Raw genomic sequence first — 25,240 nt, forward strand, 5'->3', positions numbered from 1 at the left:
TTTTTTGAGACGGGGCTGGAGTGCAGTGGCCAGATCTCAGCTCACTGCAAGCTCCGCCTCAGCCTCCGGAGCAGCTGGGACTACAGGCGCCCGCCATCTCGCCCGGCTAGTTTTTTGTATTTTTAGTAGAGACGGGGTTTCACCGTGTTAGCCAGGATGGTCTCGATCTCCTGACCTCGTGATCCGCCCATCTCGGCCTCCCAAAGTGCTGGGATTACAGGCTTGAGCCACCGCGCCCGGCCTCCTTTTCCTTTTTTAGTGAGGTCTGGTGGAAGGAACACAGAGTTTAATCCTTGTTTTTCCGGCAGCCCAACTGTGGCACCTTAGGTAAATGGCCATGGTTTCTCAGTAAAGAAAATGTGGCTAACTGAACCTTCCCCAGTCTCATAACCTAGGGTACTTATAGTGAGACAGTGAAGAGAAAGTGTTTTCGGTGAGTCTGTCCAGGATGCTGCAGCCCCAAGCCCTCGGAGCCCAGTGCCTACTCACCTGTGTGGTGGAGGCAGCAGGCTGCAGGTAGTCACTGGGACTGACAGCAGCAGTGGCAGCCATGCTGGTCTGTGGATCTGTTGGAAGAAAAGACATGGAGTAATGTATAAGATGCCCAAAAAGAACACAAGCCCACTTGCCTCAGATTTTCTTTCTTTTCTTTGAGACGGAGTTTTTGCTCTTGTTGCCCAGGCTGGAGTGCGGTGGTGTGATCTCGGCTCATGGCAACCTCCCCCTTCTAGATTCAAGCAATTCTCCTGCCTCAGCCTTCTCAGTAGCTGGGATTACAGGCGCCACCACCATGCCCAGCTAATTTTTGTATTTTCAGTAAAGACGGGGTTTCACGATGTTGTCCAGGCTGGTCTCGAACTCCTGACTTCAGGTGATTCACCTCCCTCGGCTTCCCAAAGTGCTGGGATTACAGGCATGAGCCACCACGCCTAGCCAGATTTTCTTTTTGCCTCTATTTGTTGCTGCTTCTCCAAGGGAAGTTAATGACTTTTCCCCAGACTTCCCCACCCTGGGCTGACAGCCTTACATCTATTTCAGTAGATTACTTTCTCCTCTCCTCAGACTCAGCCATCTGAGGCTGTGAGGACAGCTGGTCCTGCTGTCGTTGTACTGCCCCCTCCAGCCACCACAGAGTCTGAGATAACACAAAAATAACCAAGACTATACCAGGACTCTCTTCTGTAACTCAGCTATGCCCTCTCTGATGGGCACTGCTGGCTCTCCATAGCTAAACTGGAACTCCTCTATGGTGGGCAAGGGGAGCTCCCCAGCTAATCCTCTAGCTCAGACTCAAGCGTCCTGTTCACTCCTGCTGTAGACAGATGCCAAAACTGGGAGGGAAGTATCGCTCAGTCAGTTTTTCGGACAAGGAGGACACACCTGCTCCAATCCCAAATCTTGAGTGTTTTATGCTCAGCCTTCACCACAAAGGCTGTTGTCCCCAGGCAGCATATACAGCACATGGGTCAATTCTTTTTTTTTTTTTTGAGGAGTTTCACTCTTGTTGCCCAGGCTGGAGTGCAATGGTGCGATCTTGGCTCACTGTAACCTCCACCTCCCAGGTTCAAGCGATTCTCCTGTCTCAGTCTCCTGGGTAGTTGGGATTACAGGCATATGCCACCATGCCCGGCCAATTTTTGTATTTTTAAGAGAGACAGGGTTTCACCATGTTGGTCAGGCTGTTCTCAAACTCCTGACCTCAGGCGATCCACCTGCCTCAGCCTCCCAAAGTGTTAGGATTATAGGTGTGAACCACCGCGCCCGGCCTCATGGGTCAATTATTTACGTGAATTTACACTTTTTACATAGTACAATAGGCATGGCCCCACAGGCATCAACCAAGACTCGGTAGAGCTAATGACTAACTGGATATAACAAGGAGAATGAAAACAGAGTAAATTCTATTTTTGTTTAAATGTGTATATATTTCTATATATGAATATAACCAAATAGGAAAAAGTCTTAAGCCATTATCTCCTAGTGGTTGAGTTTTGTTTGACTTAAATTTATTCTGCACCTTGTTTTCTGTACTTTTCATTTTCCCATGATAAATATATTCTACTGTACTTTTTTTCTTAAATAAAGAAAAATAAGGTTGAGGAAGTAATGAAGGGACTCTCTACTGTGCACTTAAGTCATCTAAAAGAGGCCAGGTACAGTAGCTCATGCATGTAATCCTAGCACTTTGGGAAGCCAAGGTGGGAGGATCGCTTGAGCCCAGGAGTTCAAGACCAGCCTAAGCAACACAGTTAGACCCTGTCCCAATAAAATTTTTTAAAAGAAAGAAAACAAAAGTCATGAGAATTTTAGGAGAAAGAATCTATGCCATCTTAAAGTTCATAAATCACTAAGGAAAAGAATCTGCCCAGGCAGAATCAGGTTTCGATCCTGGACCTTTGGAAAGCAGATTTCACTAAGTACAGAAATAAGAGGGGTATTACTTTGAAGACTCAAAGAGACAAAAAGGCTCAGGGTGCATTCTGCTTGGAAGGCTGAGACGGAAGGATCACTTGAGGCCAGGAATTTGAAGCTGCAGTGCCCTATTATCACACCTGTGAATAGACAAAACACTCCCGCCTGGGCAACATAGCAAGACCCCATCTCTTAATAAAACAACCAAAAAGGCTCAGGGGTTGAGTCCTTGTAAGGAATTTGGCAAAAAGAGGACAGATATTGGGCTGGGTGTGGTGGTTCACGCCTGTAATCCTAGCACTTTGGGAGGCTGAGGCAGGCAGACTGAGCTCAGGAGTTAGAGACCAGCCAGGGCAACATGGTGAAACCCCATCTCTACTAAAAATACAAAAAATTAGCGAGGCGTGGTGGCAAGTGCCTGTAATCCCAGCTAAAAGGGAGGATGAGGCAGAATCATTTGAACTCAGGAGGTGGAGGTTGCAGTGAGCTGAGATCGCACCACTGCACTCCAGCCTGGGCAAGAGTGAGACTGTGTCTCTAAAACAAACAAACAAACAAACAAACAAAGGATAGATATTGGGAAAGCAGAACCGTTCACATTTTGGCTGGCCTCAGGCTTCTCTGGAAGAACAATTCTTTTTTTTTCTTTTGAGACGGAGTCTCGCTGTGTTGCCCATGCTGGAGTGCAGTGGCCAGATCTCAGCTCACTGCAAGCTCCGCCTCCCGGGTTTACGCCATCCTCCTGCCTCAGCCTCCCGAGTAGCTGGGACTACAGGCGTCAGCCACCTCGCCCGGCTAGTTTTTTGTATTTTTTAGTAGAGACGGGGTTTCACCGTGTTAGCCAGGATGGTCTTGATCTCCTGACCTTGTGATCCACCCGTCTCGGCCTCCCAAAGCGCTTGGATTACAGGCTTGAGCCACCGCGCCCGGCCTGGAAGAACAATTCTTAAATGGGGAAAGGTAAAGAAAAGGTGAAGGCACTGGACGCAGTGACTCATGCCTTTAATTCCAACACTTCAGGAAGGCGAAGTGGGAGGATTGCTTGAGGCCAGGAATTGGAGACCAGCCTGGGCAACAAAGGGAGACCCCGTCTCTACAAAAAATTTAAAAATTAGCCGCACATGGTGACACATGCCTGTGGTCCCAGTTACTTGGAAGGCTGAGGTGGGAGGATCACTTGAACCTGGGAAGTCGAGGCTACAGTGAGTAGTGATCACACCACTGCACTCCAGCCTGGGTGATGGAGCAAGACCCCATCTCCATTAAAAAAAAAAAAAAAAAAAAAAAAAGGTGAAGTGGAAACTGAAGCCCTGGATAGGTGATGAGCTGGTAAGAAAGCACACCAGTGCCTTAAATGGTTACCAGGCCTAAAGTTCACATAAACTGTACTCCAGAGGGGGAGACTTTGCAGACACACCTGCAAATGTGTGTGGAGCCAGAGGGCAGCTCTGGGCAAAATTATATATGCAGATCCTGTAATATTACAGGCACTGATCCTTGGCAAAATCCTAGGACAAATGATTGAATAGTACTGTAACTACTGAGGAAAGGAAGGAATGACCACAAGGAATAGCATTATAATATAGAAGAACAGGTCTTGCTGAACAAATCTGTTTCTTTTTATAGGGTTTTGGAAGGATACATCAAAAGCATGGTATACTCCAGGTATTTTATTTCAATAGGCATCTGGCTGACATTTTCATAATATTCTTGTGAACAAACAGGGAGGAAACTTGAGCAATATAATAGTCTAGTTTGGGGCTAAACTGAGCATGCCTCCACCTAAGTGCCGAGAAGTCTGCTGCTGCAAGGTGTCTCGAACTGGGGTGGGTCTCAGGACCAGGGTTCACAGGCATCTCTACAGAGGCATTTTTATTCTTTTCTTATGTTTTCACTGTGATGATTTTTTTTTTTTTCTTTTTGAGACAAAGTCTCACTCTGTTGCCCAGGCTGGAGTGCAGTGGCGCGATCTCTGCTCTATGCAAGCTCCACCTCCCGGGTTCACGCCATTCTCCTGCCTCAGCCTCCCGAGTAGCTGGGATTACAGGTGCCCGCCACTATGCCCGGCTAATTTTTTGTATTTTTAGTAGAGAAGGGTTTTATCAGGTTAGCCAGGATGGTCTTGATCTCCTGACCTCGTGATCCGCCCGCCTCGGCCTCCCAAAGTACTGGGATTACAGGCGTGAGCCACCGTGCCCGGCTGATCTTTTAGGGGTTTTGCCTTGTTAACTAGGCTGCTCTCAAATTCCTGACCTCAAGTGATCCACCCACCTCGGCCTCCCAAAGTGCTGGGATTACAGGCATGAGTCACTGTGACCAGCCACAACAAAGATTTTTATTTGTTTATATTTATGTAGAAACAAGGTCTTACTCTATCACCCTGGCTGGAGAGCAGTGACATGATCTCAGCTCACTGAACCACTGCCTCCTGGGCTCATGTGATCCTCCTACTTCAGCCCCTCAAGTAGCTGGGATCACTGGTGCACACCACCACACCCGGCTAATTTTTATATATTTTCTAGAGACGGGGTTTCACCATGTTGCCCAGTCTTTTCTCGAACTCCTGGACTCAAGCAATCCCATTGCTTCAGCCTCTGAAAATCCTGGGATTACGGGCATGAACCGCCACGCCCAGCCCAATCATCTTTTTAAAAATGAACATATACCATAGATCCCCAGACAACTGCTGCATAACCAAATCCTGCACATTTCAGGGCCTGTGTGTGTGTTTACAAGTGCACTGTGTGGGCTAATTAGGACAACTTCATTCTGCACATGTAGTTCACAATACATCTGTGCAAAGTGAAAGATGACATAACTTCAGAAGCAGTGGGAAGACTGTGCCACCCTGACTGACACGCTACAGGATGGGTGTGCAGAACTCAAGGAGCCTAAGTGTCAAGTCTGTGCCGTGCTTACAAGGAAAAGCAATGATTTGGGTTCAGTCAAACATCACCCTCTCAGAATGATGCTGATAATTTGAATTTTACTGGCTTTTTTATAGTTACATATGTGAACTTTACAGGAGCTAGATCAGTGAGCTAACACACAGATTCATGTTCATACAAAATTAAGTTGTAATATTGTAATGAAAATAATCTAAGCCATCCCCAAACCATTTTTCCTTTAGAGTGGTGGTGTTCAAACTATCAGACCACAAACCACAGTTACAAAAACAATTTGCACCAAGACCCACCATATGCATACATACACCACACATTCCTGTCCCATGCTCACGCAATGAAAGTTTCCTGAAACAAAACTCCCTTTTTTTAAGGGAGTTATTTCATTTTCTTAAATGCTGGCTGTGACCCACTAAATTGGTTTTGTGCCCTACAGGTTGGAAAACTTAGGCTTTAGAATGGTATTCACCACCCAAGTTGGGCAAAGATCTAGATGACAAGTAAAACTTGCAGATGTGATGTTGGCGGGCATGGTGGCTCACGCCTGTAATCCTAGCACTTTGGGAGGTTGAGGCAGGTGGATCATTTGAGGTCAGGAGTTTGTACCAGCCTGGCCAACATGGTGAAATCCTGTCTCTACTAAAAACACAAAAAAATTAGCCAGGTGTGGTGGCACATGCCTGCAGTCCCAGCTACCTGGGAGGCTGAAGCAGGAGAATTGCTTGAACCTTGGAGGTGGAGGTTGCAGTGAGCTGAGATCGTGCCACTGCACTCCCGCCTGGGTAACAGAGCAAGACTCGGTATCAAAAAACAAACAAAAAACCTGCAGATGTCACAAAAGTGAGAAGGATTGTAAACACAATGGGTATCGGTAATAGGGTTCAAGGACATCTTAAAAAACTGGTAGGTACAATGTTTAAGAACATCAGGCTCCATACCTAAATGAGATTCTGACTGTGTGGTTCATTAGTGGGATGGTCTCTCTTAGCCTCCTCCAGTGCCCTCTGTAAACAAAGGTAATGTCATCCTTCTAGGATTTCTGTGAGGCTCTAATAATTTATATGACAGCATCAAGAGTTTAAAGGCTATATAGGCTTTAAAGTTTAAGAAGTCTTGGCCAGGTGTGGTGGCTCACGCCTGTAATCCCAGCACTTTGGGAGGCCAACGTGAGCAGATCTCTTGAGCTCAGATGTTTGAGACTAGCCTGGGCAACATGGTGAAACCTTTTCTGTATATTAAAAAAATTAAAAAGTTTAGTAAGTCCTCCACTTAGGTTAAAAAGCCAATCACATGCATAGAGGGCAGAAAGAGCCTAATAGTGCCACGTGGAAAAGCCCCAGAGGTTTTGACTTTAAGCTGAATGGGGGCCAGCACAATCTAGATATGGCTGCCAAAAAGGCTACTGCAATCTTGGATTGCATTTCTAAAAGTTCAGTTATAGAACAAAAAAATAATATCCTCCTGTAGTCGGCACACTTGGGCCACATCTGGAGCATCAGGTTCTGTTCTGAGGGACATTTTAAAAGGGGGATTTTCAGCTGGAGCTTGTTCAGAAGACAGCAGCAATGGTTGTGGCCAGGGTGCCAGAGTGGGGACATGGGTTCAAAGGGTAGAACCAAGACTCCTGTGTGGACATTTTGAGGCAGATTTTAGTTAACACAAGAGAGAACTTTGCAAAGATTAAAATCAGTCGCCTTCTGAGGTACTATGTTCTCCCTTCTCTGGAATCACTTAACCAGAGGCAGGACGTGTCCCTGCTGGAGTCAGGATGTTGAAATGGGGTGGGAAGTTGGACCAAATGATCTTTAAGATTTTTATTCACGGCCGGGTGCGGTGACTCATGCCTATAATCCCAGCACTCTGGGAGGCCAAGGCAGGCGGATTGCCTGAGCTTAGGAATTCGAGATCAGCCTGGCCAACATGGGGAAACTCTGTCTCTACTAAAACTACAAAAATTAGCTGGGCATGGTGGTGCACACCTGTAACCCCAACTACTCAGGAGGCTGAGGCAGGGGAATCACTTGAACCCGGGAGGCGGACGTTGCAGTGAGCCAAGTTCGTGCCACTGTAGTCTACCTGAGCGACAAGAGCAAGACTCCGTCTCAAAAAAAAAAAAAAAAAAAAAAGATTTTTATTCACTGGAAGAAAGTACAGTGATTTAAAATAAGTTTTTTTAAAAAAAGATTTTATACTTCTCAGACCATGTTGCTGATAAAAATACAAGATGAGTTTGTTGCTGGCAGAACCGCAAAGGAAGGCAATGGCTCTCCCAGGAGGCTCCCCCAGGGCTCAGGTTTGCTTAGCTAAAATTAGTGAATGACTCTCTTAGACATCCTCTATTATAAAACAGAAGGGCCATAGGATCCGTGCAGAGTGTAAATGAAATGAGACAAAATAAAAACTGGTCTAGCGTTTCTTCATCATCTCCCTCTCTCCCTTCTCTGTAGTCCTTATTACCCTGGACTCAAACTGTTTGGACACTGGGCTGGGTTCTGAGTGATTCTTCAGTTAGGAGGTTAAAGCAGAATCTACTGAAGGGGCAGTCTGCTGGTGCTCGACGTTGCACCATTTCAGCTTGTTTCATTTTCCTTCCCAGCTGGTTCCTGAAATGCTCCTATAGATCTCAAACCAACGTTTCCAAGTATCTTCCCTAGTGTCACTCAGAGTTTTATGGCCACAGGCTGCAGACCTGGGCAACCAAAAGAGAGACCGATCTCCCTGCCACTACAGAATTAATCTCCTGGAATTAACCATGAAAAGGAAAAGAGAGGCATTTTCCACTGATGTTTGGAAATGAAAAGTGGTTAAGAAGAGGTAGCATAGATACCTAATTGTAAGGCTATGATCAAAGGCACTTTAGAAGCTCATAAATTTGGAACCTTACATTTAAAATATACAATTTGGACATAAATTGTGCTTAACTTTTCTTTCATACTATTTTTTTTTTTTATTGTTCTTGGTTTTTTTTTGAGACGGAGTCTCGCTCTGTCGCCCAGGCTGGAGTTCAGTGGTGCGATCTCGGTTCACTCCAAGCTCTGCCTCCTGGGTTCACGCCATTCTCCTGCCTCAGCCTCCCGAGTAGCTGGGATTACAGGCGCCCACCACCACGCCCGGCTATTTTTTGTATTTTTAGTAGAGACAGGGTTTCACCGTGTCAGCCAGGATGGTCTCGATCTCCTGACCTCGTGATCCACCCGCCTCAGCCTCCCAAAGTGCTGGGATTACAGACATGAGCCAAGGCGCCTGGCCTCTTTCATACTATTTAAAGCGAGCCTAAATGGTGTTCGAAGATTGCAAAAGGACTCTTAGTAAGAATAATTGTTTTATATAACTTCCGCTATTTTAATAGTGCCACTTGCTTTTAACAGTAGTTTACATCCAGTCACTGAAACCGACACCTAACAACATAGGTAAGTGGGATTAGTGCATATTCTTGAAAAGAAAAAGCTGCACTGCTTTCCAAGTTATATCATTCAGACTTTTCATTAAGTTAGGTTGGCTAAAACTTTCCCAAGAGTCCCTAGGCTGGTGAAGTTTTACAACGATTTACTATACAAGCATTAGTACCTCTCTTGGGCTCCAAGGAAAACTCCAGGGGCATCAAACAAGGTTTGAAGGCAGCATGGGGTAGGGATGGGGTTGCAGGTGCCTGAAGGGACCACACACAACATTCCTTTCCCATATTGGAAACCAATTTAATTCCAAAACCAGCAGAAAAGCATCCCGAGTTTCTGGACTCTTGATGTACTACTGATCACCCGCCTCTACCTCCTGTTCCCTCCAGCACAGCCTCACTTCTTACCCCCTTGGCCAAACTTGGTAGAAAAACTGCTGGCACCCTGCTGTCCCTTCCCTCCTTCCCTCCTTATTTCCCGGCAGCATTAGGACGTCTACCCTGGCACTGTGCTCATGCTGCACCTGCCCAGGTCGCCAGCGACCTCCTTGCTGGTGACCTCCGATGAGTGCCTCCTCGAAATTCCCATGGATATTCTCCCACCTCTCCTGCCACCTCTTCCCCTTGTGGGCTCCTCTTCCTTTGCCACCCCTTAAATACTGATGTTCCCCAACATCTGTCCTTTCTCCTCACCCAGCACCCTTTCCCTGGGTGACCATGCCTATTCGCATGGCTTTACGTACCTTCCACAGGCTGGCAACTCATAGGCCTGTGTCTGGTCGAGATCTCTGCTCCACGTGTTAGACCTGTACATCCAGCCCTCTGTGGGTCTTCCACTAGGGCTGGCCACAGACACTTGGAACATTGAGCTGTCAGTTTTGCCCATTCTTTCTCCAGCTTTCTTACCCTCAGCCACCACAGGCCTTCTTCCAGATCCTTGAAAAACTTTCGTCTCTGCAGCTGTCTTTCCTTGCTTACAACTCTTTCTGTTCTCTTCACTAGCTAAGACCTCACCCTTCAGGTCTCTGGCTGTTTGACTTTCCCAGCATAATTTAAGAGCCATTATGTAACAAGCATGCCATTTCCTCAGAGTGGCCTTTCTGGACCCCTGAGACGAGGTTAACTCCTTTGGGAACACTCACTACCCATTCATTAACTAATCATGAGCCCGATGTATGCGAGGGCTCCCCAGGGTGGGCCATGTCTGTTTGCACCACTGAACTGTAGACACTAAGCCCAGCACATGGCTCACAGACACCTTCAGTGCCTATGGGCTGTATGAATACCCTGGGTTAAAGTAGCCTCTCTTCTGGTATCTCCAATCAGGACAAAACCTGAGTATCCCCCTCACTGCCAACCAATCATCAAGTCCTCATGACTCCACTTCATAGACAAACCTCCCTGTAGTGTACCCAGGCTCCCCGTCCTCATCACCTGAGGTATTGCCCACGGCCTCCAAAACTGCTTCCTGGCCTCTGGCCTCCCCCTTAGCCAGCCTCCACAATTTGGTCAGAAGGCTCTTTTTAAAGTGCAAATCCCATCCAGCTACTCTCCTAATTAACCCCCTCAATTGTTCCCTGATGCTCTTGTGATAAACTTATAAAGGCCAGAACAAGCTGTCCCTCCCTGGTCCACCCCCCTGACCTCTTGCCCTTCCACCTCTCCCAACACACACTTCAGTTTTTCATTTCTGGAATTAAAACATGCCACCCTGTCTCACTTGGAGCCTGAAGCACACTCTCTCCCATTTGCCTGGTCAGCTCCTGTCCTTCAGAGCTCATTTATACTCTCACTCAGGGAAAGCCTCTCCTGACCTCCTCCCACCTCAAGTCTGGGGCAGGTGACCCTGCTACCTGCCAGTGCATACTCCAGGCACACTTCCACACTGTCCCACCAACACAGAGCTGGGAGTGTGTCCCTGTCTCACGGGTCTTTCTAGGCCTGACTTGGGGAGAGCACGTAACAGGAAGAGAGACCTCTGAGCCCTGGCCACCAGGCTTCAGGCTGTTCGACTGGTCCTTTCACTGAGAATGCTACTCTTGAGACCCAGCAAATGAGAAAGGGCGCCTACAGAAATACCACAACAGTAGGCTTTAGGAAGCTTTTCCTTCTGGAGAGAACTTGGCTCCATCTCCACAACCCAGGTCTTCGGGGTAACAGCTTTTTTTGTCTGTGGGTTCCTGCCATCGTGGCTCTGGCTTTCTTGGCCTTTTGCTATGGTATTTCCCCTGGAGGAATTTCACACTGTGCAAACAGTCTTTCTGTTGGTTATTTTGGTCAGCTCAGCTGGGCCTTAAGCCAACAAAGCAGTTTCTAAGCCCAGGCTTTTCCAGTTGCCTAGCCTGGAAGAATTCAGAGCTGGTGAGGGAAAAGCATGCCCTGGCTGGTTTTAGAGAACAAAGTTGGACCTCAAAGAAAGCTGACAAATGGGGTAAGAGAATTCATTTGGATGAAGAGAGCAGCAACCTTGGTAGTGAAAGACTCCAAATTGTGCTGAATATTTCAATGAGAAGCAAACCTCAGCAATCACAATAGCCATTATAAGGTGGGCGCGGTGGCTCATGCCTGTCATACCAGCACTTTGGGAGGCTGAGACAGGAGGATCACTTGAGGTCAGGCGTTCAAGACTAGCCTGGGCCACACAGCAAGATGCCATCTCTACAAAAAATGTTTACAAACTAGCTGAGTATGGTGGTGTGTGCCTGTAGTCCCAGCTCCTTAGGAGGCCAAGGTGAGAGGATTGCTTGAGTCCAGGAAGTCGAGGCTGCAGTGAGCTATGATTGCACCACTGTGCTCTGGCCTGGGTGACAGAGTGAGACCCTGTCTTTAAAAAATAATAATAATAATGTTAAATAAATAAATTAATTAAAACCATGGTAAAAGAGCCCCATAACAGTAAAACAAATTCCAATGGCTTCCATTAAACGAGAACACCTCTGGGCAGTGGCTTGCTAATGCCACAGGCCGAAGGAAGGAAGAAGGTGAGTAAGGAATGGAGATCTTGTCTCCACATTAACCCTTTACTGAGCTTCTCATCTCCCCCCACCCCCCCATCTCAGACCCCCAGCCTCAGGCAATGACCCTTAGGAATGTCCACGATTTCACCAAGAAGTTAAAATTTCCCTCATCAGCTAAGATCCATTATGTCTCACCTTCTCCTCAAGCAAAACTCCTTGCAAGAGTTACCTATACTTCTCTCCTGCTAGCTTTTCTTAAACCTGCTCCAACCAGGCTGCACCCTCCCCATGCATGCCACCAAAACTGTTCATGCCACCTCAGCCTCCCGAGGAGCTGGGATTACAGGCATGAGCCACCGCGCCCAGCCTCTTCTTCCTTGAAACACTTTCTTTACTTTGCCTCTAGGACACACTTTGCTAGTGTCTGGCTAAATTCTCCCATATCTCCTTTGCTGGTTCTTCCTCTCCTCTCAAATTCTAAATGATTGGGTTGCCCCAGGACTCTGTCTCAGGACCTTTCTTTTGTCTACACCTGTTTCCTAGCTGATTTTGTCTAGTCTCGTGGGTTTAGAAACCAGTAAGATACCGATTCTATATAATTTTAACTCTCACATTTCTATCTCGACTTGTATATCCAACTGCCTACTGATATCTCCACTTGGATGTATTAATAGGCATCGTAAATCTAACTAGCCCCAGCCGGGGGCGGTGGCTCACGCCTGTAATCCCAGCACTTTGGGAGGCCGAGGCAGGTGGATCACCTGAGGTCAGGAGTTGGAGACCAGCCTGGCCAACATGGTGAAACCTCATCTCTACTAAAAATAAAAAAATTAGCCAGGCGTGGTGGCGAACACCTGTAATCCCAGCTCCTCAGGAGGCTGACGCAGGAGAATCGCTTGAACCCGGGAGGTAGAGGTTGCAGTGACCCAAGATTGTGCCACTGCACTCCAGACTGCGTGACAGGAGTGAGACTCCATCTCAAAAAACAAAACAAAACAAAAATCTAACTAGCCCCAAACAGTGCTCCCGATATTGTCCTAATCCTATGAGTCCTTCAAAATTCCCCACTGCAGTGAATGAATAGTAACTTCTTCTTTCCAGCTGCTCAGCCCTAAAACCTTGGGAGTTATCCTTATCTTTTTTCCACGCCATACATTTGACAGCAAACACTCTATCTTCAAAATATATGCCCAAGCTGACTGCTTCTACCACCTCCTCTGTCATCACCTAGGTCCAGGTTTCTATCATGTCTCCCATGGATTAACCTCCTAGCTGTGCTTCTGACCTTGACCCCATCAGTCTATTCTCAACACATCTAGAGTAAGACCCATCACACTTAAATGAAACCATGTTATTTCTCTGCTCAGAAGCCCCCAATACCATCCCATCTCCCACTCAAACTAAGAGCCAAAATCTCCATCGTGAAACAGAAGGCCCCTGGGGGACCTGATCTCTTTCACCTGCCCTGTCACTCTCCCTCTCTCACTGCTTTAGCCATGCTGGCTCCCTGCAGTTCCTGAACATACCAAGTATGGCCCCTGCTGAGGGCCTTTGCATTGCTCTTCTCTCTGCTGAGTTCTCACCCTCCTCCCCTCACCCCAGACAGAACAAGGCTCAATCTCCTCCCCACTCCTTCAGGGTTTTATTCAGATGTCACCTTATCATTGAGACCTTCCCTGATCACCCTATGTAAATTGCCACCTCCCCCTTTCTTTCCTTATCCTCATTTTGCCTCCTTAGCACTTCTCACTGTCTAACAAATATCTATTAGTTATTCATTGTCTCCCACTAAGATGTAAGCTTCCTAAAGGCAGGGACTTCTCTACGTTACTCACTGATGTATCCCAGTCCCTGGCACATGGTAGGTGCTTAACAATCTATGTTTGTTGAATAAGTGAATGAGTAAATCCTGGAGGCTTTACAGCACAAGAGCCTAAAGGGAGTGTAGGAACCAAAGGAGAAAAGCTGCAGATATGCATACCCTGGCACTAGGTCAGGATCCACTCCACAGCTGGTTTTAGCTGACCCAGACCCTGATGGAACCCTCAACCCCACCAGTCACCTCACATGTGGGCCAGTACAGTCCAGTCCTGCTCCTGGCCAAAAACTTAAAAGCGCACAACTCTCATCACCACAAAGCAGGTCCTATTGCATTTCAATGCTTCTCTCAATTGACATGCATTATTAATGCTTCTCTCAATTGACAAGCATTGGCGGAGCCAGGATTGCACCACTGCACTCCAGCCTGGAACTCCATCTCAAAAACAAAACAAAACAAAAACAAAACAACAACAACAACAAAAAAAAACAAAAACCAAGCCGGGCGGGTGGTTCATGCCTGTAATCCCAGCACTTTGGGAGGCTGAGGCGGGCAGATCATGAGGTCAAGAGTTGGAGATCATCCTGGCCAACCCAGTGAAACTCCATCTCTTCTAAAAATACAAAATTAGCCGGGCGTGGTGGCGCATGCCTATAGTCCCAGTTACTTGGGAGGCTGAGACAGGAGAATCGCTTGAACCCGGGAGGCGGAAGTTGCAGTGAGCCAAGATCGCGCCATTGCACTTCAGCCTGGCAACAGAGCGAGACTCTGTCTCAAAAAAAAAAGATAATGAAGGCACTCGAATTTGGATACCACCTGTCTGTCTCTACCCTTAATTCTTCTTTCCAAAACGTGACTATGTCATTTGCTAGTTTGCATCCTGACTGGGTCACATCCCATTGTACTGGAAGGGACTCGGGAAGTGTGTGGGGGTGGGGACAGCATAAAGAGAACCTGATCAAAGCAGGCCCAAGAAACAGCATCAAGTTTTTTTTGTCAAAGAATACTGGGCCTCAGAATTCTTAGAGAACAGGAGGAAAAAAAAGCAAGATACACTTTTTCCCCTAAAGAAGCTCATTATGTGCTTTGGCACATTTATTTGTGAGTAACTCCCCACACTTATCCCGGGCCAGGATCAGCTTTTTGTTTGTTTGTTTGTTTGTTTGTTTGTTTTGAGAGTCTTGCTCTGTCGCCCAGGCTGGGGTACAGTGGTGCGCTCTCGGCTCACTGCAATCTCCACCTCCTGGGTTCAAGTGATTCCTGTGCCTCAGCCTCCGGAGTAGCTGGGACTACAGGCGTGTGCCACCACACGTGGCTAATTTTTGTATCTTTAGTAGAGATGGGGTTTTGCCATGTTAGCCAGGCTGGTCTCGAACTCCTGACCTTAAGTGATCTGCGTGCCTCAGCCTCTCAAAGTGCTGGGATTACAGGCATGATTACCAAGCCCGGCCCCAGGCCAGAATCAGCTTCTGAAATGAGTGGTGATTTCATTTCCCCTGAGAAGACAGGGCTGGCTTACCGTTTACTTTTTTGGAGGCTGGGAAATGTCTTGGTTTGTTTTCTTCTAGGCTGATCTAAGAAGATTCCTAATTATCAACTGGGAGCAGAAATATTCCACTTCCAATTACATGGCCCTGCCTGCTCACTCTTACTTCCTATTCACACTCTCTTGGAGGCCACTTTGTGATTCTACCAAATCCTATAGGAGAGGTGACAACCCCAAAGAGAAGGCTCTAGAAAGATGGCATTTGGAAATCTGTAAGTTAGTGTCTGCTGGCTCCTCCTGAGCCACTTCTACTCTGTGATTGAGAGGAAAGGCCACCTAACTGCCTAAATCACCACACAGGGACAAACTGGCATCTCAGAGCACTCAGCAGCAAAAACAAGTAAGCTAAGCCTCTGCACTGCAATGTGGCAGGGCTTCTGGCTAGATACAGCAAGCAATTCTGATGTGGAGACAAACAGCAGCAACGGGAATGAAATGCCAATGAAGGATTCCAGCCATTGGGTCTGCAAGCATGCTTGTCCTGTGATACAAACAGCCTAGACATCTCAGCACTGCTTGGAGCTGCTCATTGGGGGAGCCTAAGAAACATCAGCCCTTTCACAACCCCCTGCTCCTGAGCAGAGCTCATCTCCCAAGAGGAAATCAGCCTGCAGCCCAGTCGGATGAGAAGCACAGTGTTCCCCTGTGCCAGTGGCAGCCTCAGAGCATCCTGAAAGAGCGCTTCCTAGACACGCAGTGGAAGCCATGACTTCCCCTAAGCTGCCAGTGCTGCTTCTGAACTCACGTGGAGGTTCTTTTTTCAGTGTCCCCAGAGGCAGTAGAAAAATCCATTTTCCATTTTGGAATCTATCAAGTAGGACAAATCTGCCACCTGGGAGCATCTCCTCAAGGGCAATCTCTACTCCCTTTCCCACATAGCCTGACAATACCCTCGAGTTAGAAATATCCCTTGTTGGCTAGGCACAGTGGCTCATGCGTGTAATCCCAGCACTTTGGGAGGCTGAGGTGGGAGGATTACTTGAGGCCAGGAGTTTGAGACCAGCCTGGCATAGAGAGACTATGCCTGTATTATTTTTAAAAAAGAAATGTCCCATATTTTTACCCTCTTCACTCATCTTTCCACCTTGTTCCAATAGATTGCTGACAGAAAAGTGAGATCTCCTCCACCCCGAGGTCTCCTAAGAGAGTGCTGCTAGCCAAAAAAAGATCTGCTGATTATTGAGGAAGAGCATCTTTAAAAAGACACTCAACTACATTTCAGAAAGATAAAGATCTAAGTGTTGGCTCTATGAGGGAAGAAATAAAGAGAAAGAACTTTTTTTCCTCCTACAACAGGTCTAGACAATGTCATACAAGGAGTTGCAAGCATATCCAAAACAAAAGAAAGGCAAAAACAATCAAGCAAAAAAGCAACAAATGCATTCCAAAATGATCTCCATTTCTCAGCCCAGATATGTACTGGATACTGGTTTAGTTCAGCCTGTAGGTGGTGGGAAGAAAGTCACAAATCCAAGTCAGTTGCAAAAAGGGAATACTCCAGACATATCACCCAATGAACCTGTAAGAAAGCATAAGAGCTTCTCTGAACAGATTTTACTCCAGGTTTGCAGCCCACAAGGTTTAAGATCGGGCCATGAGGTTAAATCTGGTAAACTCAGAAATGTTCACGCTACTGTATCCCTAAACTTTGTAATTCTCTACGCACCCTTTAAAGCAGTGTTTCTCTGCATCTTTTATTCCATAGCCATTGTCCACCTGATCCAAAATATCCTAAATTTTTCTATGTTTGGAAGCAGGGTTTCTAATTTTGTGTATACAGAAAAGGGGTGTGTGTGAAAAAAATAAGTATTAGAAAAAGAACATGTTACATATGTATCACAGAATGAGTGGGCAAGATTTAGAAGATTGCTGAAACAAAGCCAATACTAAGGTCTACTGGTTGGCTGCAAGAAGTTTAAAATGTCTTCAGAAGGGCCCTGGTTGGGCAATACTATACTTGCTGACAGTAAGCTTGGGAACTGACACAGACCTATAGCAAAGGACTGTCCAACTTCTCCAAAAAGCTGGTATTAACCACCAGACGAAATAAGAAGTTCAAGGCCAAAATATCCAAATGAACCAACCACTCTACTTGCTGAAATGCCATAAAGCTTCTTTACCCCAGACATTTACCCAAATCTTATCATTTCTTGTCTCCTCTCTGACAGGCCTCCACAGGCCCAAACTTTAATAGAATCTGAGAGAAAAAAGTGGCCAGTCTATCTGCTGTCCAGAGTGATGCCAAACTCTTTCTCCTGGAGCCAGTTCTACCTATCGGGCAGTCAGATGTGGGTCCGATTATTAACAAACTCTACTTTGGTCTCCTTGGCAGAGTTTGTGGCTTCAGCAGCCTAGCTCAGGGGGGGTTCATAATTATGTCAGACTAGCTTTTTTTCTTGTAGTTGCTTTTAACCAAAGCGGTTAAGCCTCTGTACAACTAAGAGGAAGAACTAGAATTAGAAAACTTACCAATTGTCCCAGCCAATGATAATCCATTTCCAACAGGTATTAACGCCTGTTAGAGGCCACTGGAACACTGACATCATCAGCCCAATTGATAGGTTGTCTGATAGATTCCCCCCCTTCATCGCACACAAGAATTTAAAACAAAACAAGACACTGCAGTTATATTCATTATTGCAGACAATGGGTTTCTTTGTGTCAGTAATTGAAATTACTGCTGTGCTCTGGACTCCATTATTCCCTTTGCAGCCTGTGAGCTGGCCAACACTCTAAACTTTCTAGCCCTAAAAATTGTATCATCCAGAATACCAACTCAGTACAGCCCTCCACTGTGAAACTGAATGCCTTCTGGGGTGCAGCATGAAACAGTTTTAGACAGTGCAGGCCAGTGCACCTTGAAACAGTGTCCTTCCATCTGTAATGAAATCTGTAAACGGGAAACTTGGGCCAATTCATTGTTTAAAGCAGATCTACTGGCTCATACCTTTCTCTAGGAAACAATAAGTGAACAAGAAGTAACCTCAGAGGAAGAAAGAACTTTGGGAGAATGCACTGAGAAAGGCCAGACTGAGTCCCCTTGGATGAAGTTAATTAAGAAACAAACATGCAAAACCAAGGAATGCAGTGAGGATAGGTTTCTCAGTTGCCCAGAGGAGAAGACATAGTTCCTTTTGAACTAAAATTAGAAAGCCGCTGGGAAGGAAACCTAAGAAGCATGGGTAAGAGGCTGAAAACCATAAGTCAGCAATGGGGATGCAGGTGGGTGGAGGAAGAAAGCAAGGATCTATTTTATTTCTTCTGTAATTCCTCAAGATTGTTTGCGCCTGAGCTTTGGGACTGCAGTCTTCCCCCACGGGGCGTCAGGTAACAGGCTGGGAGCTCTGGCAAGAAGTTCTCAAACTTCTCACAATTCTACTTAGAGCTTGCATCTAGCTGGAGGATCAATGATCCAAGTGAAAACATTAAAGGAAGGTTTTTGCCCACTCCCCAGTGAGAGGTTATCTGTCCAGGGAGTGCCCTCGTGTCCTGACACCATCGCCCGACTGGGATACATCAGTAACCGGGCTGTCGTCGATGCCGAGCAGTGCCCATCTGGTTGGCAGCGTCCGGATCTCAAGCGTTCCCTCGCCCCTCTGTACTTCGGGGAGCCCTGAATCGCTGGTAGGCATCTACAGTTAAGAGTGCAGGAAGGCCTCTCAGACACGGGGCGAATACGAGGGCTGTTGGCTGCCTCCTCGGAGCCGACTCAGGCATAGTCCGCCCAGGCGGGAGAGCGGCGCTGAGGTGGGTCGGCACCCGGCTGAGAGGTGCCAGGCCACCCTGGTTCCCGCTCCTCTCGCCGGCCCCCGGAAGCGCCGCCCTCCCGTCCGGCGGGCTCCGAGGGGGCGGGGAGTCGAACGCCCCCTTCCGGGTGCCTCCGCCCGGCTGGCCATCCCCGCTCCTCCTCCGGGCGGGAATCCTCCCTCCCCCGCCCCTCCCGAAACCGGGCCCCGGCGCCAGGCCCGGCCCCAGGGGGGAACCCCCGGCCTCGGCTCCCTCTCCCCGCGGCCTCTGCCCGTCTTCCCGACCCTTGGGGGCCGGGAAGACCCCGCCGGCAGCGGCCGGGACCCACCGCTCATTACGACATCTTCCTCCCTGGCCTCCGCCGCCTCCGCCGCCACCGAGAGCCTGACACCGCCCGCCAAGCACCCGCCAATCCCGGAGCCCGCCACCGCCCGAGCGACGGCAGCCTTCACCAATAAGGGCTTGGAACATTGGGGACCGACAGCACTATTAACCAATCAACCAGAGGCGTCTAGAGCGACGTTGATTTGACCAATAGGTTTGTGCAATGTCACTGATGGACGGTAGAGCGCACCAACCGAAAACCAATTGAATAATGAATGACATGTTCATTAGCCAATTGGAGGGAGGCAAAGTCCCGCCTACTGGGTGGTTGATGGACAGCAACAGGAAGCTGGGAGGGGAGGGACTTAGTCGAAGAGTGCTTTTGTATTGGTCGTGGTTGACCTTCCACCCACCTCTAACCCAGAGCATGAGTGATAGATCTGCCCTGAAGCCAATCAGAAGTCCTTAGGGTGAGGCCCACAAATGCCCCAGAAATAGCATATCTGTTGCGCCCTAAAGTCCAGTGTCGCCCAGGTGTGGCAGGAGCTTTTACCTGCTCTTCGGCAGTAGCTGGCTGCCACTCAACCCCACGCCTGGTGAGTGGAAAGCCATCAGCCTTTTATTTAGTCCCTCGCTCGTTGTCGCCTCGGGAGGGGCGACTTTGTACAGTGAGGCACTGGGGTCCGGCACCATAGTGAGAGTTGGGGTTGTTTACGCGACACTTCTGAAGGGATTTTCACAATCGGTTAAGCCCCCGTTAATCTTCACATGGTTATTGCGGCGACCCCCATAGCCCACGGTCCCAAACGTGTGCATCTGAATCATCCGAAGCTCTTTCTAAAGGCAGGTTCCCCGGGCCGCCTCTCCTAATCCGACTCGGTACTTCACGGGGCGTGCCTAGAATCTGCATTTTAGCAAGGGCCTCGCATGGACAGAGTTGCACGCTTGAGTTTGAGAAGTACTGCTTGGCCTCTGCCCCACTTACCCTTACCTTCTTGAGATGAGGTAAAGCACTTGGTAGGCACTATCTGGATAGGTTTATCTTTGCTCCCAAGTCTCTTCCGAGAACTTGGGAAGGCTGCCTAGCTTAGTGAGGGAATCCATTCTGGCCTCAGACCAGTCTGGGTTTGAAACCTACACGTCCCACTAACTTAGGCAGGGTACGGAAACTCCCTGAGCCTCGTGTCCTCATCAGTAAAACGAGGTTAATCACACCTACACCTTAGCGCAATGGCTTTAAAGAAAAAAAAAAAAAAAAACATAGCCCATCAAGAGAAATACATTTTGCATACTGACCAGTACACTTCTGTTTGAGAGTGTCATAAAGTTTCCGAAAACAATGCGTACTGCTTGTGATGTACTGATAGTTTCTATGCCTATTCTATCCTATCTTATTCTCCTTCTTGTTGATCATGACTGGCAATTTGAAAAACACAGCTAGGAAAGGTTGGTTGATAATACAAAATGCAGAGCAGAATACCGGGTACACAGTAATTGCTGAAAAAATGTTAATAGCCTCTTCCAGTCTACTCCTCTCAGTGTTAGCCTTTGAAAAACAAGACTTTAGACGATAACACTCGTCTAGTAAAGATCCTTCATGGGATCCGTATCTCCTGGATAAAGCCCAAACTTCTTTCTAGGCAAATTCCTCCCACTCTTTTTTCTTCTTAACCTCAGCATCCACCAGAGGACACACTCTTACTGGTGTATCTTTCATGCTTTATCTCCTCCCTGTACCCCCATTCCCTTCCTACAAATCCTACCCTTTTACCTCCAGGAAAGATTCCAGGTTCCTAAACACTTACTTTTTTTCCACTAGTTGACTTTCTATCTTACCCTTCCCTTCTGGTAAACCCCTATACATCCATGGCCGGATGTGGTGGCTCACACCTGTATTCCTAGCGCTTTGGGAAGCCAGAGGCAGGCAGATGGCTTGAACCCAGGATTTCGAGACCCAGCCTGGGCAACATGGCGAAACCCTGTCTACAAAAAAGCCGCATGGGGTGGTGCACACTTGTAGTTCTAGCTACCTGGGAAGCTGAGGTGGGTGGATCACTTGAGCCTAGGAGTTTGAACTTAAAATGAGCTATGATCACACCACTGCACTCCAGCCTGGGTGACAGAGCGAGACCCTGTCTCTCAGAAAAATAGATAAACTCCTATGCATGCTTCAAGACTCTGCTGTAAGTCTGCATACCTCACTCCTGCCCAGCTATAGCTTCTTCCTCCTCTGTGCTGCCCTGGCACATGCAAAAGGGCTTCTCTCACACACACTATTTCCACACTTTTATTCTCACTTCTTGCTCTCTTGCTAGACTGAGCTGTGGTAGAAGGATTGAGGCCAGCACAGAGGAGGATCAGCAGGAAATGTAAGCTGAGTTAAAGAGTGAATATTTGCATACAATGACATCTGCATGACTTGTTTATATAGTCCATACATTCTGTTCCCAGGCCATTTTTCAAGTTTAGATTGCTTCACTGTCAAACCAAGGACTCCACCCAGGTTCCATGACTCACCTGTATTAGGGTGCAGGGATTTGGGGGGGAGGTAGGTGGGGTTGAATATCCTGCTGGGCCACTGTCAAACCTCTTCTGGGAGAAAAACTGGGGGTAGCTATGCTTCTAACCTAGAGGCCCCATCTTGAAGACCGCAGAGGTGAAAAAAAAAAAAAGTGTGCACACACGGGAAGGAGGACAGGGAGTGAAAACTTGGAAGAATTCTGCAGTCGTTTTGAATTATTTGATTGGTTTTGCCCTTTTAAAGGTCACCTTATCTTTTTTTTTGTTTTTGTTTTTGTTTTTGTTTTGTTTCTAGGCTGTCTGACTCTTCTTACTAGTGACACAGCCAAAGAAGGGGAGGACCCTTTGGGTTTTTTTTGTTTTTTCTTTCTTTTTTTTTTTTTTTTTCCCCAGAGATAGAGTCTTGCTCTGTCACCCAGGCTGCAGTGCTGTGGTGCAATCTCAGCTCACTGCAACCTCCGCCTCCCAGGTTCAAGCAATTCTCCTGCCTCAGCCTCCTGAGTAGCTGGGATTACAGGCGTGCACCACCAAGCCCGGCCAATTTTTGTGTTATTAGTAGAGACAGGGTTTCACCATGTTGGCCAGGCTGGTCTCAAACTCCTGACCTCAAGTGATCCACCCACCTTAGTCTCCTAAAGTGCTGCGATTGCAGACATGAGTCACTGCGCCCGGCGGAAGGGGACACTTTCTTTTCTTTTTTTTTTTTTTGAGATGGAGTCTTGCTCTGTTGCCCAAGCTGGAGTACAGTGGTGCGATCTCGGCTCACTGCAAGCTCCGCCTCCTGGGTTTACGCCATTCTCCTGCCTCAACCTCCCAAGTAGCTGGGACTACAGGTGCCCACCACCACGCCCCGCTAATTTTTTGTGTTTTTAATAGAGATGGGGTTTTACTGTGTTAGTCAGGGTGGTCTCGATCTCCTGGCCTCGTGATCCGCCCGCCTCGGCCTCCCAAAGTGCTGGGATTACAGGCGTGAGCCACTGCGGGAAGGGGACACTTTCTAAGAAGAAGACCTTGTTATACTTTTGTCAGGCCCATTGGATTCTTAGAGCCTCGTTCACAAACCCCCCGCTCCCCCAATGACCACACAACTTCTCAGAGATTTTTTCTTTCAAGATGGCCCCTGTCTTCAACAGAGAGGGAGAAAGTCAGACAACAGATTGGAAATGCTCGTGGTCTCTCTGGCCACACTTTATTATTTATTTATTTATTTATTTAGAGACGGAGTCTCGCTTCATTGCGCAGGCTTGAGTGCGGTGGCGCTATCTCAGATCACTGCAACCTCTGCCTTGCGGGTTTAAGCGATTCTCCTGCCTCAGTTTCCTGAGTAGCTGGGATTACAGATATGCGCCACTACGGCCGGCTATTTTTTGTATTTTTAGTAGAGATGGGGTTTCACTGTGTTGGTCAGGCTGGTCTCAAACTCCTGACCTCATGATCTGCCTCCCTCGGCCTCCCAAAGTGCTGGGATTACAGGCGTGAACCACTGTGCCCTCCCTTTATTTTTATTATTTTTGAGACAGAGAGTCTCTGCAGCCTCAACCTCCTGAGCCCAAGTGATCCTCCCGCCTCTCGAGTAGCTGGGACTATAGGTGTGCGCCACCATGCCCAGCTAATTTTTAAATTTTTTATAGAGCTGGGGTCTCCCTATGTTGCCCAGCCTGGTCTCAAACTCCTGAACTCAAGCGACCCTCTTGCCTCAGTCTCCCAAAGTGCTAGGGTTATAGGCGTGAGCCACTGCACTGGGCCATGGCCACACTTGAGACTCACTAAAAGAGCTTTTAATAGGTTCTGAAGTCTGGGTCCCATCCCAGGAAATTGGACTCTCTGGGGGCATCAGTATTAAGGAGTTCCTCAAGTGATTCCAATGGGCAGCCAGATGTGGAAAAGGACTCCTTAGCCCAAAGATACCTACCCACTGGGGGTGCCCAAGTAAAAAACAAGGAAAAGTCTGTGCCCTCCACCCCCACCCACTCCTGTCCCTCCCCTTTCTGAATTTCTCTTCTTCCTACCCTACCTGCTGCCATCTTCACAGAGCCAGAGCCAGTGGGTGGTTCTGAGTGTGTCTGTCAACCTCAACCAGGAGCGACATCTCCTCCCTGGTGTGTCTGGAGGCAGGTTCTCTCAGTGATATTTCCCTTTTGTCTCCAACTGCTTTCAGTTTCTTTCTACTCCACATTGTCACTTTCTCTACATTTCTAACTTGCAAAGCTACACATTCCCCACCGCTAAAAACCCCATGCTCCTCTTGTCTACCATGGCACCTTCCGTTCCCAGCACATTGCGTGATTATAGTAGGTGCACAGTAAATGTTTGCTGACTGACTAAATGACTATATCCTTTTAACATTTCTCAGGGACTCACCCCTTCTCTTTCAGGCCCAGCTTCTTCCACTTCCACTTCTCCTTCCATGTCTACCTCTGAATTCCCTTCTTTTTTTTTTTTTTTTTTTTCTGAGACGGAGTTTCACTCTTGTTGCACAGGCTGGAGTGCAATGGCACAATCTTGGCTCACCTCAACCTCCACCTCCCAGGTTCAAGCGATTCTCCTGCCTTAGCCTCCCTAGTAGCTGAGATTATAGGCATGTGCCACCATGCCTGGCCAATTTTGTATTTTTAGTAAAGACAGGGTTTCTCCATGTTGGTCAGGCTGGTCTTGAACTCCTGACCTCAGGTGATCCGCCCGCCTCAGCCTCCCAAAGTGCTGGGATTACAGGCTTGAGCCACTGCGCTCAGCCTGAATCCCCTTCTTTCTTCACTTTCCTGTGCTTTTCCTGCTTCCTGACATTCTCTTTGTCCTTTTTTGCACAAGGCTGTCCTCATCTAATCCATCAGTACCAGTCAGTGAACATCTCTCCCCCAGGATGCTGAGGAAGGGTGCTGGACGGAAGGATGTGGAACTACAGCCTCTGCTCTCAAGATGCTCAGATCCGGGCAGGGAACATCACATATCTGGGCCTGTCAGGGGGTTGGGGGCTGGGGGAGGGATAGCATTAGGAGAAATACCTAATGTAAATGACAAGTTGATGGGTGCAGCAAACTAGCATGGCACATGTATACCTATGTAACAAACCTGCATGTTGTGCACATATACTCTAGAACTTAAAGTATAATTTAAAAAAAAAAAAAAAAAAGCTTTAGATCCCTCCTGGAGCCTCCTGTGAAACCACATGGTATAGCTGGTGCTGTTGGTCCAGAAACTAGAAGAATATCAGGCCAACCTTCTTGACTCTCTGTTGGGCCTCACTCATAGCTACAACCCAACCTTTATTGTTGGTGTTTATCTTGAAGAGTTACAGCCAACCCAGTCTTCTAAAGCGGCTTGTTTTGCCTTAAGGATTTCCCAGTAACCTCTGCTTCTCCCTTTTCCCTCCTATGGTTTTCTATTTTCTCATCTCTTCCCTTTCTACCTATGGGGAAACCAAAACTGCAAATTTTTTTTTTTTTTTTTTGAGACTGTCTTGCTGTGTCGCCCAGGCTGGAGCACAATGATGGGGTCTCGGCTCACTGCAACCTCCACCTCCCAGGTTCAAGCAATTCTCTTGCCTCGGCCCCCTGAGTAGCTGGGATTACAGGTGGGTGTCACCACGCCCAGCTAATTTTTATATTTTTAGTAGAGATG

At 47.6% G+C, this 25,240-nt stretch overlaps 1 long non-coding RNA gene and 1 pseudogene across 2 annotated transcripts in view; one reads left to right on the plus strand and one right to left on the minus strand.

Moving 5' to 3' along the window:
• LOC108516452 (transcription factor Sp2-like) overlaps positions 1 to 19,190 on the minus strand; it is a 21,720-nt pseudogene extending 2,530 nt beyond the window's left edge.
• The window catches only part of LOC108516453 (uncharacterized), a 27,882-nt gene extending 3,295 nt beyond the window's left edge, over positions 1 to 24,587 (plus strand). Inside the window, exons 2-5 of one of the 2 annotated variants that reach the window (XR_001881832.1) lie at positions 15,054 to 18,358; positions 18,486 to 18,655; positions 19,160 to 19,698; positions 23,655 to 23,705. This is a non-coding gene — a long non-coding RNA (uncharacterized LOC108516453). Of the gene's footprint in view, positions 1 to 15,053; positions 18,656 to 19,159; positions 19,699 to 23,654; positions 23,706 to 24,430 lie in introns of those variants that run through there. The other variant, XR_001881831.1, reaches the window with a different exon arrangement.
• Positions 24,588 to 25,240: the final 653 nt, after the last annotated feature.

Source organism: Rhinopithecus bieti, unplaced genomic scaffold (genome assembly GCF_001698545.2).
Source record: "Rhinopithecus bieti isolate Rb0 unplaced genomic scaffold, ASM169854v2 scaffold_35856, whole genome shotgun sequence".
In the NCBI taxonomy this organism is placed as follows: Eukaryota; Metazoa; Chordata; class Mammalia; order Primates; family Cercopithecidae; genus Rhinopithecus; species Rhinopithecus bieti.